This window comes from Alligator mississippiensis, chromosome 3 (assembly GCF_030867095.1).
Source record: "Alligator mississippiensis isolate rAllMis1 chromosome 3, rAllMis1, whole genome shotgun sequence".
Classification (NCBI taxonomy): domain Eukaryota; kingdom Metazoa; phylum Chordata; order Crocodylia; family Alligatoridae; genus Alligator; species Alligator mississippiensis.
Window position 1 is genome coordinate 16,081,777 of NC_081826.1, and position 15,534 is coordinate 16,097,310.

General features: G+C 43.0%; 1 protein-coding gene across 2 annotated transcripts in view; it reads left to right on the top strand.

Moving 5' to 3' along the window:
- Positions 1-11,329: 11,329 nt before the first annotated feature.
- The window catches only part of ASAP1 (ArfGAP with SH3 domain, ankyrin repeat and PH domain 1), a 282,558-nt gene continuing 278,353 nt past the window's right edge, over positions 11,330-15,534 (top strand). The window contains exon 1 of one of the 2 annotated variants that reach the window (XM_059723743.1): positions 11,330-11,848. The gene's annotated coding sequence lies outside the window, so the exon portion shown is untranslated. The remainder of the gene's footprint in view (positions 11,849-15,534) is intronic. The other variant, XM_059723744.1, reaches the window with a different exon arrangement.

Below are 15,534 nucleotides of genomic sequence, written 5' to 3' on the forward strand. Positions count from 1 at the left end.
CTATCATTATGAGTCAGCTTTGTTCAGACAGAGTTCACTAAATGATTCTCCTTGTGTAATACTATCATTTAACATACCCGATAGGTTTTATTATAAATGTGTAGTGTGCCAGAAGAGTCTATAGATGTGTCTGAAAGCATTCTACTAACAAAGCAAAACAGTATTTCAGGTATAGCAACTATGAGCAAGTTGTAAAAATGTTAACTTCTCTAATTCTATTTTGAAATACTCCGTGGCTTTTTACTATTATTATTTTTCTCTTGCCGTTTGTGCGCTAAATGTACAGAGCCAGGAACATATGTTTCAGATTATCTGAGCTGTTCAAACTAACTTTGTGTTCAACAGCTAAACTCCGCCTCTTATAGAAGTTCATACTCGTCTATCCCTTACCCAGCAAACTGCAGTGGCCAATGCTTCTAAAATCATTCTAGATCTGTTTTAATCAGGAGAACTCTTTAAAACTCTCCTAGATAAAAATGTATTAGCTTCTTACCTTTCAGTATATAGTATGAGACAAAACCAAGCTTTCAGATTGGGAGAGAAAGAAACAATGGGGTAGGTCACCAAGTTATTTCTACACTGTAACCTTACAGTGCCGGGCAACATGCTCAGACATGCCATGCTCCATGCACTCTATCTGCCAAAACGGAAGCAGTGTCATGAAGTGCAAGCAGAACAGCCCCCAGGGTAATTACTGGTAGTGCTGACTCAACAGTGCTAATTAGCCTGGCATAGGCGCTACGTGAATGCAGTTGTACGGCTTCTGGTGCACAAGACAGCATGTGTGGAACGGCAGAGAGTATTTGACCATGCCACTGGCTGGCACAGTGTCAACCTGCCTTCCTACTATCACTTGTAGTATATTTTCTAGTGCTCTGTATAGTGTCTGTCTTCCAACCTGTTTACTATGGTAATCACAGGTGTTCTACACAGTGCTCTATTTTTATACACAGAAAGTCCTCCACAACCCCCAGCACCACAGTACCTGAGCATAATCTTGAATATGGTCATAAACCTGCAAGAGAGGTGCTTGCTATTAGTCCCATTTTACAGCCAGGGAACTGAGGCACAGAGGAATTAAAGGCAGCTTTATGTGTGCTGGGCGGGGGAGGGACACTTTAATTACAGCACCGGCAGCTTTTTATGCATTTAGCATCCCGCGCTTCAAAATGGCAGCAAGGTGCTTTATCTAAAGCTGATTCGAGCTTTAGTTAAAGCGCCCCGCTGCCATTTTGAAGTGTGGGGATGCTGAATACATGAGATGTGGAGGCTGCTGGAGCGTGCTAATTAGCATGCTCCAGCAGACTCGATTAATCAAGTCTGCTCCGACACACTGTAATTACAGTGCATTGGAGCAGCGTCTCCGCATGTCTACAGGCACCTTTGGTGACTGGCCAAAGGGCACACAGACAGTCTGACACACCCGAATCCAAGTCTCCCAAATTAGTGCCCTACGCACATGACCCATCCTTCCTGAGGATTAGAATATGCCTTTAGGTACTAAGGCACACTGAATGGAGCCTGGTTGCCCACTCATTTGTACTCCATGTGAGTGGAAGGAACTGTGTGCAAGATGCATCATTTGGAGTAAGAAGGTAAGCTGCATTGAAAGGGCCGTGTGCTCTACAGCCGTGGTTGTGCTCAGGAACAGCCTTGAATGGGCTGGAAATGCATTCCCAAGTGTTGTAATTGTAGGAAATTGGTACAAGTAGCTGAAAAATAAGTGTTGCCACCAGAAGGAGGCACCATATCCAGTAGTAGCAAGTGTCTTAGCCCAGCAGACAGCATTGCAGAATGTAAATTAGCCAAAGGGAACTTTAACTCCCGGTTCATGTCCTACAACCTTCTTCCACCCAAGTGCTGTGCAGCCCAAACAGATGTACAGTCAGCCTAGTATACTACAGCATGGGAAAGTGGGAGACAATAATGCAGCACAGGCCACCTGTGGGAGGTACCAGGATTCAGTTCTCAGAGCCATTATCACTACTTCAGCAGATGAACACAAGCACATAGATACATAGTGAGACACAATGAGGACATGAGCAAGAAGCCTGTAATGCAGAAATGTTTTCATTTCCTCATCTGAGTAACAGAATACTGTTGAAAGGCAGAACAAGTGAGATCAGAGATGCACTTGAAGATGGATGGAAGAGAGAAGCTATCAAACCACATTCCTGTGACTCACTCAAAATACATCCCAAACCACCCGCTCTCTATTTCTTTGGTCTCCCAGAAAAGTCTACCCTGTGATTATTCCATTCTCCTCCATGCCCAGAGCCATCATAACTCCCCACACTGCCTTATGGTCCCAAAGCACTTGGGTTACAGGAGGATAGGAAGTGGTTGGGCACTGCCAAGCAGTAGGCCTGTGTGAATAGGGAAGTATTCTATTTGGATTTGGATACGACCAATTCAGAGGAGAGTGATTCAATTCAGAGATCCGGATTACTGTCCTGAATCGATTCAGCCAAATCAGCTTTGGAACATTCAGCGCTAGTTTGGAGAGATTCGGTGATTCGGATCGGCTGGGGAGAGGCAAGCACACCCAGGTGGCTGCAGGTTCTCCCATGGCTTTTCTGTCTGTGCCTGCCTCTCCCTGGGTAGGGGAGCCACGGGAGAAGCCCCCATGGCTGCCCTCCCCAGCCCCAGCCCCTGCCCGGACCCAACCTAGTCCTGCTACAGCCGGTGACGGCGGAGCAGGGCTTTTCTTTTCTTTTTTTTTAAAGCCCTGCACTCACCGGCTGAAGCAAAGGTGATTGGGGCCTCTGGTTGCTCATGGCAGAGCCCTCCTCACACAGCATAGGAGAACAGGGGGCAGTGAGGATCGCCCCACTTCCCCCCACACTTGGACCCGCATAGCAGCTGTCGTGTTGCATGGGTGCAATGCAGCTCAGCAGGGCGCCACGCATTGTCTGGGAGCTGCAGCTGCTGGTGCTGAGCGGTGCCAGGCTCCAGCTGGCAGGTGGAGCTGCCCCAGCTCCCAGACAGCGCATGGCATCCTGCCGAGCCACACTGCACCTGCACCATGGGGCAGCTTCTGCACAGGTGCCAAGCAGGGGGAGCGATCCCTGCTGCCCCCCACTGCCCCATGCTGCATGAGGGTGCTCTGCCACTAGTTCTCAGAGGCCTCTATCACCACTGCCAGAGCCGGTGAGTGCGGGGCTTTTTGTTTGTTTGTTTTTAAGTGTCGGGAGGCTGGGCCGGGCGGGGGATGGGGCCGGGCAGGGCAGCCATAGGGGCTTCTCTCGTGGCTCCTCCTGCTGTGCCTGCCTCTGACCCAGTGGGGGGAGCCACGGGAGCTACGCCACGCTGCCATTTGCCCAGCTGATGCAGGTAGGGGGCCATGATGTGCTACTACCATACTCACATCAGCAGTGGGAGCAGGGGCCGACGCAGAGGGCATGGGATGCGGGTGTGGTAGTACTGGGAGTGGGGGCTATGCTCTGCTGCTGCACCTGAAGCGAGCCGTGCCCACATCCTGCCTCCCCCTCCCTGCCCTGGCTGGGCAAGTGACAGCAGGGCATAGCCCCCACTCCCAGTACTACCGCACCCGCATCCCATGCCCTCTGCATCGGCTGGCAAGCAGCGACAGGGCAGAGCCCCTGCTCCCACTGCTGATGCGGGCATCCTGTGCCCTCCCTGCCCCTTCCCTGAGTAATGCACACCTCCTCCCCAGCTGGGCAGCTTGTCCCAGCCCCAATCCCTCCCTCCCCCATGTCCCTTCCCCCTCCCCCAACCCCAACAGACTTACCAGCTGGAGGCACCTGTGTCAGCTGCCTGTTTAGTCTATCTGTTTAGTCTATGTTTAGGCTGAATCTTTTCCAAAGCTTTCCCGAATTGATTCAGAAGCTTTTACTTGGTTTCCTGATTCGATTTGGATATTCTGTCCCCAAATCAGGCCGAATCTCCTCCAAATCGAATTGGCTCCTGAAGCTTCGCACAGCCCTACCAAGCAGCTCTGATCTTTTATGACTCTTGGATGCACTGGACTGGAAGGGACTTCCTGGGTTATTGAGTTCAGTCCTCTGCTACCACAGGCACTTACACCAGAAAACCTTCATTCTTCCTGCTCTTCCCATAAAGATTTGAGGTCCTAGGGCCTCCTTTCATTATTACCTGGACAACTTTAGGGGCATAATACAATGCTGTGGTATTTTTAGAGCTGCTCTGGTTTTCATCCCCACTTCTTCATTAGTGTGTCTTCTGATGCAGTCTTGAATGACCCGGCTTTCAGGTCTGAAGCATACATATGTTTGCACAGACCCATATAAACCTAGATGCCACGAGTGTTTTGGAGCCAAAGAAGGAATTGTTTTAAGCTTAACTATTTAGTTGCATGTGTAAAGTCATTGATCAGGTTATCATCTTATCTTCATCCATTTTTCAAACCAATTTTGTGACTAGCTATTAGAACCTTCCTTTACATTTTTCTGCAGGCTGTTCCTCTCTACAGCCCACTGAACATCACTGAAACAATGACTAGTTTATATTATGCATTAGCCTTGAAAAGGAATCCTATGAGTTTTTTAAACTTGTCAGCGCTTAATGACTTCTTCACAAGTCTCATGTTAATCAGGATTTTTCTTAAGGCTGCAGCTCCAGGAATCAAGGGATTATATAAGAATTCAGCTCTAAGTTTTTAAGTATGTTTCTAGCACTCATAACTGAGGAAAACTTGTATTCATCCTGAAGACTCAGATAATAAGAACCTAAAGAACTTTTTTTAAAATCTTGTGACCGTTAAACCAATCTTATTATTTGTTTTGAGCCTGACTCATGACTTTTGAGTGAATGGGGGTTGGCATGACTGAATTTATCATTTAAATGCTCTGAAACCAGTAAATGACAGCATGGCAAGGAGCCTTTTTTGCTGCTAGTTCTTGCAGGATGCAAGATGCTATATCGTGATAAAGGCAAAATTCATGTATGGTTGAGCCTGAGATTTGCTGGGTGAAATTTGCATGTGAAATTTTCTCCTGGTTTTTGTGCATGGCTGGCACTCTGGAGGAAATGATGTAAAGAAACAGTAATTTTGCTGAAATTTCAGTTTCCTTCATTAGAATGCACTCTGTTGCTAGAAAGCTTTTAGCAAGAACTTCATTTGTAGTAAATTCATCTGGTAGATATCTCTGGATGCTGTGTGGGGTTTCAGATAAATTGTGGTCCTTGGCAAACAACGCAGACAAAACTGGAACTCAAGCTGTGGGGAAGTTAATGCATTTTAGTTGGCAGCTGTTTTCTGTAATAAATTATATTTTTTTTAAACTGACAGTAATTTGTGTGTTGTACAGTTTGCTTGGCACTGATCAAAAATTGTTCTGTTGTAAATTTTCTTCAATGAAAAATGGCCTTTTTCATTCAAATGTTCTAATTTTTTTCAGTGAAAAATCTGAAAATGACAATACTTTTGGTTTTTCATTCTCTTGGAGAGTGCTTATGCATGTCTTTTGTCCCTCCTTTTCTTTCCATTGGAAACAGAGGGGAAAAGTGGATTAAAGGAAAGGGGAAATGAAAACTATATTTATGGTAATTGGGGGGGGTTGTGGAAATTTGGAAAACTTAGATTTAAAAATGAAACACTGAAATATATTCATGAAACAACATTTTTTGACCAGCTCTAATTGTCCTGATGACATGCATCAAAACCTCTGGCACTTAAGCAAGCTGGTTTCTTGCTTCTTTGGTGCAGCCTGGAATAGTCCCCAAGAGTGTTTTTCTACTATGCTGTTTCTAATTTCTACTTTGCCATAACACTGAGAGATGTTATTTGGTTAATACATGTACAAAAGTGTTGTTAAACCTGCTAGAACACAGCTTCTGTTGTGTTTCACTGAGTGAACAGTGGGGAAAGTGGTAACATTTGTTGTTTAATATCAGAGCACATGGTGTGCTGCTGTGTGAAGAGGGCTTGGTACATTTGCTAACACAAAATGCTGCCAGCAGGGATGCCGATCTTAAAAAGTAAACCTCCTTGATTGCTCATTTACCAAGGAGGCGAGCGTACCAGATTTGGCAGGGATCGCTAAGCAAACATGGTGGAAACTGAAAAACAGGGCACAAAGAAATATTTTTCGTGACACAGCAAGAAGTCCCGATAACAGTTCATTACTAAACTTTGTGATAAAAAATACTGTTTATGGCTTACATTAAGTAGTGTTACTGTTTATTCAATTACTTGGTATGTGTTTTCTAGTCATTTTCCGTAATAGTTTGTGGAGCTTAAGTGTATGTTCTCATAAATGCAGTATATGGTCACGGTGTGAATTTGGAACTTTGTTTTAACACTTACCATTGGTCCAGGGGAATCCAGCTTCCAGGAGTTGCTGATTTGGCTGAAATCACCAAGTAAATGTTTGGCCGGATTCTTAAGCAGAGGTCTAAAAGAGGGGACATTAACTCCTCGTGAGTAAGTTAGCTTAGTTTAAGGCTATAGCACCAACTTGTGAGTTGAGGAGAACATTTCAAACTGAAGCCCCAAACATACTTTTTTCATATTTTTGGATTTATTTATTTTTTTTTGCACCCTTTGCTCCCAGTTCAGTGAAGTATTTTGATTAAAATGGAAGGGGGGAAGCTCATTTGACTTCCCAACTAGTTCTAAGAGTTCGAGAAATAACAGAATTTGCAACTTGCAGTTTGCAAAGTTAAGTATAATTTTTTGTAAACATATAATCTTCTTGTCAAATCATCTGTATTTTTTTTCAGAGGCTAAGCTAGACCTTTTTTTTTTAATTTAGTGAACTGGAATATTAATTCAGCAGATTTTAGAGCTGTTTCATTGAAACACTTAAATGTTTTAATGCTTTGATCAGGTTTACCACTTGAACAGCTTAAAATCATGTATGACAAAGCACCTATGGAAGTGGAGCAAACAACTATAAAGCCAGATGATGAGGGTGTGTTATGGGTAGCTGTGGTTCTTTCTGGATAAGTACAGATAGTAAAAAAAAAACAACCCAGGCTAAACTGATTCAATCTTTGCAGGTTAGTCTAAACTGTGTAGATTGAACCGGTAAGCACGTGAACAGACATTCACTTTTGATTCTGGAAATGCAGCCACCTCCCTGCAGTGGCCCAAGCTAGAAGCCGGTGGGTGCTAGAGTACACCTCCCTGCTCACCTGGAGCAGACAGTTTGGGCCAAGGCTAGCCGGCATACCCTGTCAGAGGTGGGTTGTGGGGGAGGTGCAAAGCATCCTGGGATGCTGGGGGATTGTGAGCCAACTTGAATCTGGAGAAGTTCAATAAACTGCTTTAACCTAAATCTGTTAAATCTGATACAACATCCATCCAGGTTTATCTTAAACTGGTTTTGGCCATTGTAAAAGCAATTTATGCACACTGAACTTCTATTGTGTTACAGATTTGAACTGGTTTCCAATTATATATACCAGTTTATGTGTATTTTCTATCCCTAGCCTCTAAGTTAGTGTCAAGGCTCTTCTCATCTAGTTCAGTAAATTAACAGACCTTTCTTTAGTGGATACTGCAGCACTTATAGTCTTTCCTTGCCTTTTGGTTTCATAGTTCCGGTGTTATCACTTCCACATTTTTCTTTACCTTTGTTTTTGCAGGACATTTCCTTATCATTTGTTTTTATCAGATTTATCATTCCATTGAACATTCAGCTTACTCTTCTCCATCTGACTAGAACTGATCATAACATTTTCCAGTAACACCTGTCCAATAGCCAACCAAGCTTTGATCAAATGAACGTATTCACAGAAAGCAGCCTTTTTTCTCAGTATTTTCTTTTTTCCTTGTTTGGTTTTCAGCAGTTTTTGACTGAAAGGTTAATTTTGATTGGGGTTTAATTTTTGACAAATCAAAATTTTCCATAGAAGAAACGCATGAAAATGTTGTTTTCTTTGCAACTTTCCAAGGGGAAAAAAAAGAGAACTATTTTTCTAACCAGCCCTGCATCTAACCATTTGCTTCAATACTGGAAATAAAAGCAACAGCAATGGTACTTAAAGGGCACATCTACACGAGATGCTATGTCGCCATAGCAACAAGCTATGGCGATGTAGCTCATCGCTACGGTGATGTAGCATCAGCGGGCACTAACAGTGACACCACCGCTACTGTGCTGTAGCAACGAGCTACTGCGCAGTAGGGCTGAAAATGAGCCGTGCGCTGCCAGGACCCCGCAGTACTGGCAGATACTGCGGAGTCATTTAGTACATGGGATTTAGTACCTTAGCAAGCACTAGAAGACTGCACAGTACCAACTGTGCAATCGGGCATTTGTAGACATGTCCAGTGTACAGTAAAACTGGCTAAAGTAAGCTGTCTTTTTATTGCTATTCCTTGCTCACCCTGAAGTGAGTTCTGGCCTACAAAAGAATGCAGATGACCTCTAACAGATTTACAGCAGATGTTAGTAGCAGTCCATCATAACCCCATCTTCCTGACTGCTTTCTTCCATCTGACTCATAGTTTTCAAATGAAAAGCATTTTGATTGAAAATGGGGGTGGAGGGGGAGTGTTTCAGAAACAATAGTTTTTATTTTCAATAAAATGGGAAAAATGAACAATCCATCTTGTCTTTCTTTGCTGTTTTTGATCCTACCCTGTCTTTCTTTTGCCACTAAAAGCATGGAGCAGAGAAACAAAGGGGGAAAGAAAAGAGGTGGTGAGAAGAAAACTGAGGAAATGAGAACTTTCTTGGAAAAAAAAGTGAATAAAGTCATTGTGGCATGCAAAGGACACAGACATTTTTGCTTTTTTTCCCCCAGCTCGACTTCTTACATCATTAGGAAACCATTAGGCATTTGTTTTCACCTACTGCATTCTGCATAATGAAAACTTTGCATTTCTAAAGCTAAACTGGTGTTTTCTTAGGAGATGTATTTATAAGGATTCTTTAGTTAGAGTTCAAGCCATGTGCAAACAGAGCAACTTTCTGGGCCTTTTTTCAAAGTCTAGCTTTGCAAACCTGTGCTCCACCCTCCAAGTTTAAATTCAGCAAGACCTTGTGGGTGCCAGCTCCTCTAATTTATGGCAGTGATATCAGTGGCCTTAGGCATCCTGGCAGATAGGAAAAGAATGATGGGGGGTTGTGAGGAATTCAACTTTCCATGACTCACAAACAGGCCAGCAAACAAAGCTGCTTTCTCTGGGAAAATGTGAGGAAAAGAGTAAAGTGGAAGCACCTTTCTACATATCACCTTTTCTGTCGGGCCCACTGCTGCTCCCTCTGGGCTGGGAAAGGGAGGATGGACTTGGAGGTACTTTCTCATACAAGATCCACCAGAACAACCGTGTTCTGGGACAGTGCTCATAATTATGGTTAGACTGAAACTCCGGGCTGGAGTTAAGATATTTCTGGTGAAATGTTCCTGGCTATGGAATGACCTACCTAAATAGACAGGACTGAGCTTCTAGGCTTGACCCATCTTCAGAGCATCTTCCCCAAGCCTGTTCAGAAAAGGACTTGGATACAACCATGATGGAGCATACAATTCAAAAAGGATGTGGAGAAGCTTGAGAGAGTCCAGAGAAGAGCCACGCGCATGATCAGAGGTCAGGGAAGCAGACCCTACGATGACAGGCTGAGAGCCCTGGGGCTCTTTAGCCTGGAAAAGCGCAGGCTCAGGGGTGATCTGATGGCCACCTACAAGTTTATCGGGGTGACCACCAGTATCTGGGGGAACGTTTGTTCACCAGAGCGCCCCAAGGGATGACGACTAGGTCGAATGGTCATAAACTACTTCAAGACCATTTCAGGCTGGACATAAGGAAGAATTTCTTTACTGTCCGAGCCCCTAAGGTCTGGAACAGCCTGCCACCAGAGGTGGTTCAAGCGCCTTCATTGAACACCTTCAAGAGCAAACTGGATGCTTATCTTGCTGGGATCCTATGACCCCAGCTGACTTCCTGACCTTTGGGCGGGGGGCTGGACTCGATGATCTTCCGAGGTCCCTTCCAGCCCTAATGTCTATGAAATCTATGAAATCTATGAAAAAGCAGAGTAAGAAGCTGAACCTAAAAGAAATGACAAATCCATCATGCTCATCACTTTGGGATGCCTGGATTTACTGTCTATATAGTACAATATAAGGTATATTACATATACCTGGAGTATAGGATTTCCAGAAGAGAACAGTCTAGCTGGTGCAGAATGTGGCTATCCACTGCTGAATAATGTGGATGAATGAGAGCAGATTATTCCTATATCCAGTACCCTTTGCTGGCAACATGAAATTCAGTGTGCTAGCTCCCATGTGTAACGTTTTTAAGGACTCAGGAAGATCCAGCTACCTCAGGCAGGTGTTATATAGTTTGAGCTACAATGAAATAAGTGAACTTGTAAAGGAGATGGGAGGCAAGGCATTCATAGCATCATGACCTTGCCTTAAGTAAGAATTATTAACATAAAGAATTCACACAAGGCTACATTTCAGAAAACATAAATATGTCCCTATCCTGCCAATGCAAATGTGTTTGGCTTTGTCCATTTGAATGGTTCATGGATTTCCATGGGATTGCTTACACGCAAAGTTAAGTACATATATAAGCATTTGCAAAAGCAGGGATCAATTATCCACCTGCTTTTGCAAAAGACTTTATAGGGTCTTTAAATAATAAGGGTGCTGAGAACCTTAATTTGATATTTTCTCCAAATCAAATAAAATAACTACAGAAAACACCAAAAGATGTCACAAGCAAGAACCACAGCAACTTGCTGGCGTTTTTATTGTTGCTGTAATTTGTTTACAATGGAAAATAAATCAAAAGACAAAGTGGAAAGTCCTTCCTTAGGCAGCACTCTCCTTGTTTCATCTGAAGTTTTCCCTTAATACAGGCTGCAGGGTTTGCACCTAAAGTAACTGACAAAATGGAGTAAAAGTATATATATTTTTTTAATTCCCTGTTTCTTTAAGAGCTCTCTCTCTCTCTCATTTTTCAACTGCCCTTCCCCCATTCTGCTGCAGTCAGCAGAATAATAAATCATCAAGTGGTACCCTGAAAGTAACACATAAAAAGCTGTAGAAATCTGAAGTTACAGCAAAAGAGAGGGGAAAAAAGTACGCAAAAAAATCTAGATGGTAATAAAGCAAACACAGGACTAATAAGTGAACATGCTTAGCAGCACAGACCTTCACTATTCTGCTTTTGCAGTATTCAACTGCAATATCATTTCATTGTCAAATAAGGAATACTAACCTAAAAAAAAAAAAATTGCACATTTTTTAACTGAAACGTTGCCGTGCAGAAATCAAGAACAATAGAGGGAGAATCTTTCTCGGCTGTTAGGTTTTCAAATCAAAAGGGGTTTAAGCCGGGTGTTTGCTGCCCAGGCTAATGCACAATGAGAAGCTGTTTAGACTTTTGAACCCCGCTGGACAGATTAGGTTACAAGGCAGGTTTGATTTCAGCTCTGGCTGTCAGCAGGGGAAGGGTTAAGGGGAGACGCGGCATGTTAACTGTATCTGCGGAGATTCTGGAATGTTTATCCAGTGTTCAGATTTCCTGTTTGAGTGTTTGGATTTCCTGAAATCCTGGCTATCAACCCAAGTGCTGCCCCGTGAGCAGACGCTTTTTTTGTTCGTGCGGCTCACATGGTTGGCTTTCCTTCCTGCTCTCTTCCCAGTTGTAGTGCCTGTGTCTTCTCACCGCTCAGGGCATTCATGGATGCAAACCAAAACTTTTAACCTCCAGAACTCGGTGGATCCTCCTCCATTGGATTGCACTGGATTTGATTTTTTGTCTTACTGGGATTAATAACTGAAGAAACATGGTCTCTTTCAGCTGCTTGTGGGAGAATATATTTTAGCCTAAGATGGAATAATGGCCTTAGGTTTGAGAAGCAAATTTGGAATGGGAATTCAAACCGCACAAGTCCTGGTGAGTTCCAGCCCGTTGCACCGAGGTGTGGTTGGTATTGTAACCTTTAGTGCTGAGACAGTGACCGAAGGGGAGCGTGTGAACCGCTAATCAAAGACATAGATCCCTGCAACTGAAGAGTTAGGATTTGTTAGTAATGCTGGTAAAGCCCATTTTTACTTTTGTGCCATGCGGGCTGTTTGCAGGGCAAGCTAACCATTAATGAACTTTACCTGAGCAAAACATACAGGTGGACTCAATTCTGAAAATGCTTCCTCCTCCAAAGAGCCCCTACTCACGGGAGTAGCCTCCTTAATTTTAAGAATTGTTCCTGTGAGAAAGAGATCCTGGAGGTTTAGGGCCACTGCTGGTATAGTACAATATCTTCATCTTAACAACAAAGGCTTTTAAAAAACATAGGGATTTTATATCTGGCTTGTAAAGATATCTCTCCTAGGCCCTTTTGCATGCCATTGTTCATCTAGTTTTAAAAGGAATTTTGCAAAAAGAATCAATGCGCCAATTTTTTCCTATCATCTTTCCCAAAAACGAGTAGCAAAAGTGATAATTGGGTGCAGTGTGTTACTAGGGGCCAAAAAAGGGACTGTTTTGTATTGTAGGAAAATCACTTAAAGATACACTGCAGCGAATCATTTCTGAAACTGGAATAAAATATAAGGCTTAATGAACTTTATAACTTGGCTTTTGAATAGGAGGGTGCATGAGAGTGGCATTAGCGATACATTTTTAATAGAGCCGCAGTCACAAATGCAGGGTCTGATGGCCTCAAAATTGAAGAGGAATTCTTAGGGCTCAATCCTGCAGACCTCACCAAGTCACATCTCCCATTGAAATCACGTGAGCATGTTGTCTGTCCACAATAGAAGCTGCCCTGTTGTAATGTATTTTATTGTGCCCTGAAATAAGTATCTAGTGATGCTGAACCTTTCTAAGTTGTCTGAATTACTTTGAGGGTTTTTTTGCTGTGGCAGGGGGATTACAGTGCCCCAGAAATTGCTTAGATACTAGGCAACAGTTGCACTGGAGGTAGTTTTTAGTTTACTTGAAATATTTACACTTCAGCATTGTCCTCCCAGTGGAATAGTGAAAGCTTCCTGAATTTTAATTTTCAATATTGCGGGTCTCAGGTAGTAAGGCAGCTTTCAGATTAAAATTCTGGGTACCTTAAAGTGAGAAAATGCTTTGCCTCCTTTGCATTTGTAAATGGAAACTGCCTTTAATGTGCTTCATCCAGGTCCGTGAAGATTTTGGAGGTTCTAAACAATGGCATTTTTTAGTCCTCCCACGTCTAGCACAGTACTTTAGATTGAATCCTGAAAGCGTGAGTCGAAGTCACCAGCAGATTTCTGTAAGCAAGGCTGACAGGATAAGCCTTTTCTCCTTTCCTTCCATTAAGCTGGCAGCTATGCTGTTTTCCTTGTATTCAGGTTGTGATGCTGAAAAGAAAATAATCACTACTTTACTTGATACATGGAAAGTCAAGATACCACACTTTGCACAGACACTTACAATCAGATGAACAGCTCAATAGAAACCAAGGAGGGATGTGAGTGAGAACTTCTGAACCACATAGGGATATATCAGATTAGATTTTTGGTGATAACGCTGTGTGGAAAAGACAATGTATTAATTTGGCTATTAGTTGATAGTCTCATCTCCAAACTGGCCTATCTACAACACTCGTAGGAACCTGAAATGAATGAATTTCTAAATCAGAAAGTCCCTAATGATAGTCAAATGTCAGAAAATTCAGAGGGTGAGCAGAGATTAAATGTTGAAAAAGGCTTATCAGTCTCTTGGGCTTGAAAATATGGTTGACAATCTAATGAGAATAAGTGTTTTTTCTGTGCTTTCTGGTTTGGGTTACGCTGGAAATGCGGTGGAAATAGCTTTTCTGGTGGTATTTTGGTATTTCCTCTTTTGCTCACACCCAGAACCAGGAAGTGTAGAAGCATAAACTTTACTTCTTTGTGTGTGCTTTTTTTAATTGTGACCTCTCTCTTCCTTTCCTTTTCTTTTCTTTAACATAGCCCTCAAATATTTTAGAGTTAGTTTGATTTGGACGTTAGTCATTATTTAGAACTCTTTCTGCAACTGCAGAAAGCTATTTTTCTTTAAATACAAGTAACTAAAATACTAGTTTTAAATATTCAGAATGCAGTAGTTTCAGTCCAGCTACCTATAGGCATGTGTGAACAGGACAGTCATAGACTCATAGAGAAGTAGGGCTGGGAGGGACCTCCAGAGGTCATCTAATCCAACCCCCTGCCTGAAGCAGGATCATCCCTGTCCAAACCATCCCATAATTTAAACCCTACATAAGACTACCATCAATCTGACACAACATAGACCTAATACCCTAACCTGCTACAGGTAAGGCAGGAAAACCACATCAGCCAATGTCCTACTTCTATAAAAGGTTGTCAGTATATGCTCAAGAGATCCCAGGTAGAGGGTCGTGCCCTCTGCTACCGATGTGACCATGGGGTAAAATTCCTTCCTGACCCAAATATGATGATTGGTCTGACCCTGAGTGGAGGGACAAGACCTTCTACCCAGGAACCTGTGGCTTTGCTTCTAGCAGGAGTATTGGGACACCCCTGCCCAAAGTCCCCAGCCTTGTCTGTAGCCAACACCCAATGCTTCTGGGAAGGCTTAAAAACACCCTGACACATATAGCAGAAAATCAGGGGGGAGCAGGGGCTACCAGAAAAGACCAAATGCATGGAAAATACTGAAGTTAGAGCATAGGCATAACTATGCTTAAATCATCCCCAATTGTGGCTGCCCAACCTCTTCTTGAACACCTCCAGTGATGGAGAGTCCACAGCTTTCCTAGGCAAGCCTTCTCCAGTGCCTTACTACTCTAAGAATGAAGTTTTTCCAGATATCCAATCTAAACTTACTTTGCAATAACCATCATGGTAGCTCACTCTGAAATGTTTTCACTGGCAGCAGAGACCAGGACTGAATAGGCATCAAGATTAAATTAGCTGATTATTCATTTTCTCTAGGTATTTTTTCCAGGTCAGGGTTTTTTTCATTCCACCCCATGTAATCCCCATCAGTAAGTACTGATGGGGAAGTCTCTTTTCCCTCCAAATTTTGTTATTCCATCGTTGTGCAAATGTGAGGATCTTTGACTCATGCGCTCCAGTTCTGTGTGTCTCATTCACCATTGTGCCTGCCAATCCTCCTGCTCTTCTTGCTATTGTTGGCAAGTATACATAAACAGTTTTGACAGGCATAGAGTCCTGAAGACTCAACTTAATACATACAGTGATGTGTCTCTGCTCCAAAGATAAATGGATCAGAGCAGCTAAGCCACTTTCACTGGATTGTTCCTTTCATTAAAAGCTTTTAAACCCTTCTTGTCCATTTTGCTTGTGTAAAAAAGCAGTGGAAAGTGTTTGTATGCATTTCCTGGCATACAGATAGTTTTTAAATTTCAGGCATTTTTCTATAATTTCTCAAATCCTTCCTAACAGTCAGTCATATTGCACAGCCTAATGTTTTTTAAATGGCTGCTTATATTTAAGGTGAAGTTACCCAGAATTATGGGTAAAGTATGCATCGTTGGTATGCAAGAAGGGGTACATGTCTAGGTGTAGACTTGTGTGTAATCACGTGGGAGCTACATGGTGGAATAAGACAACTGAGTTTGCAAAATCATCTCCTTGCCTGCG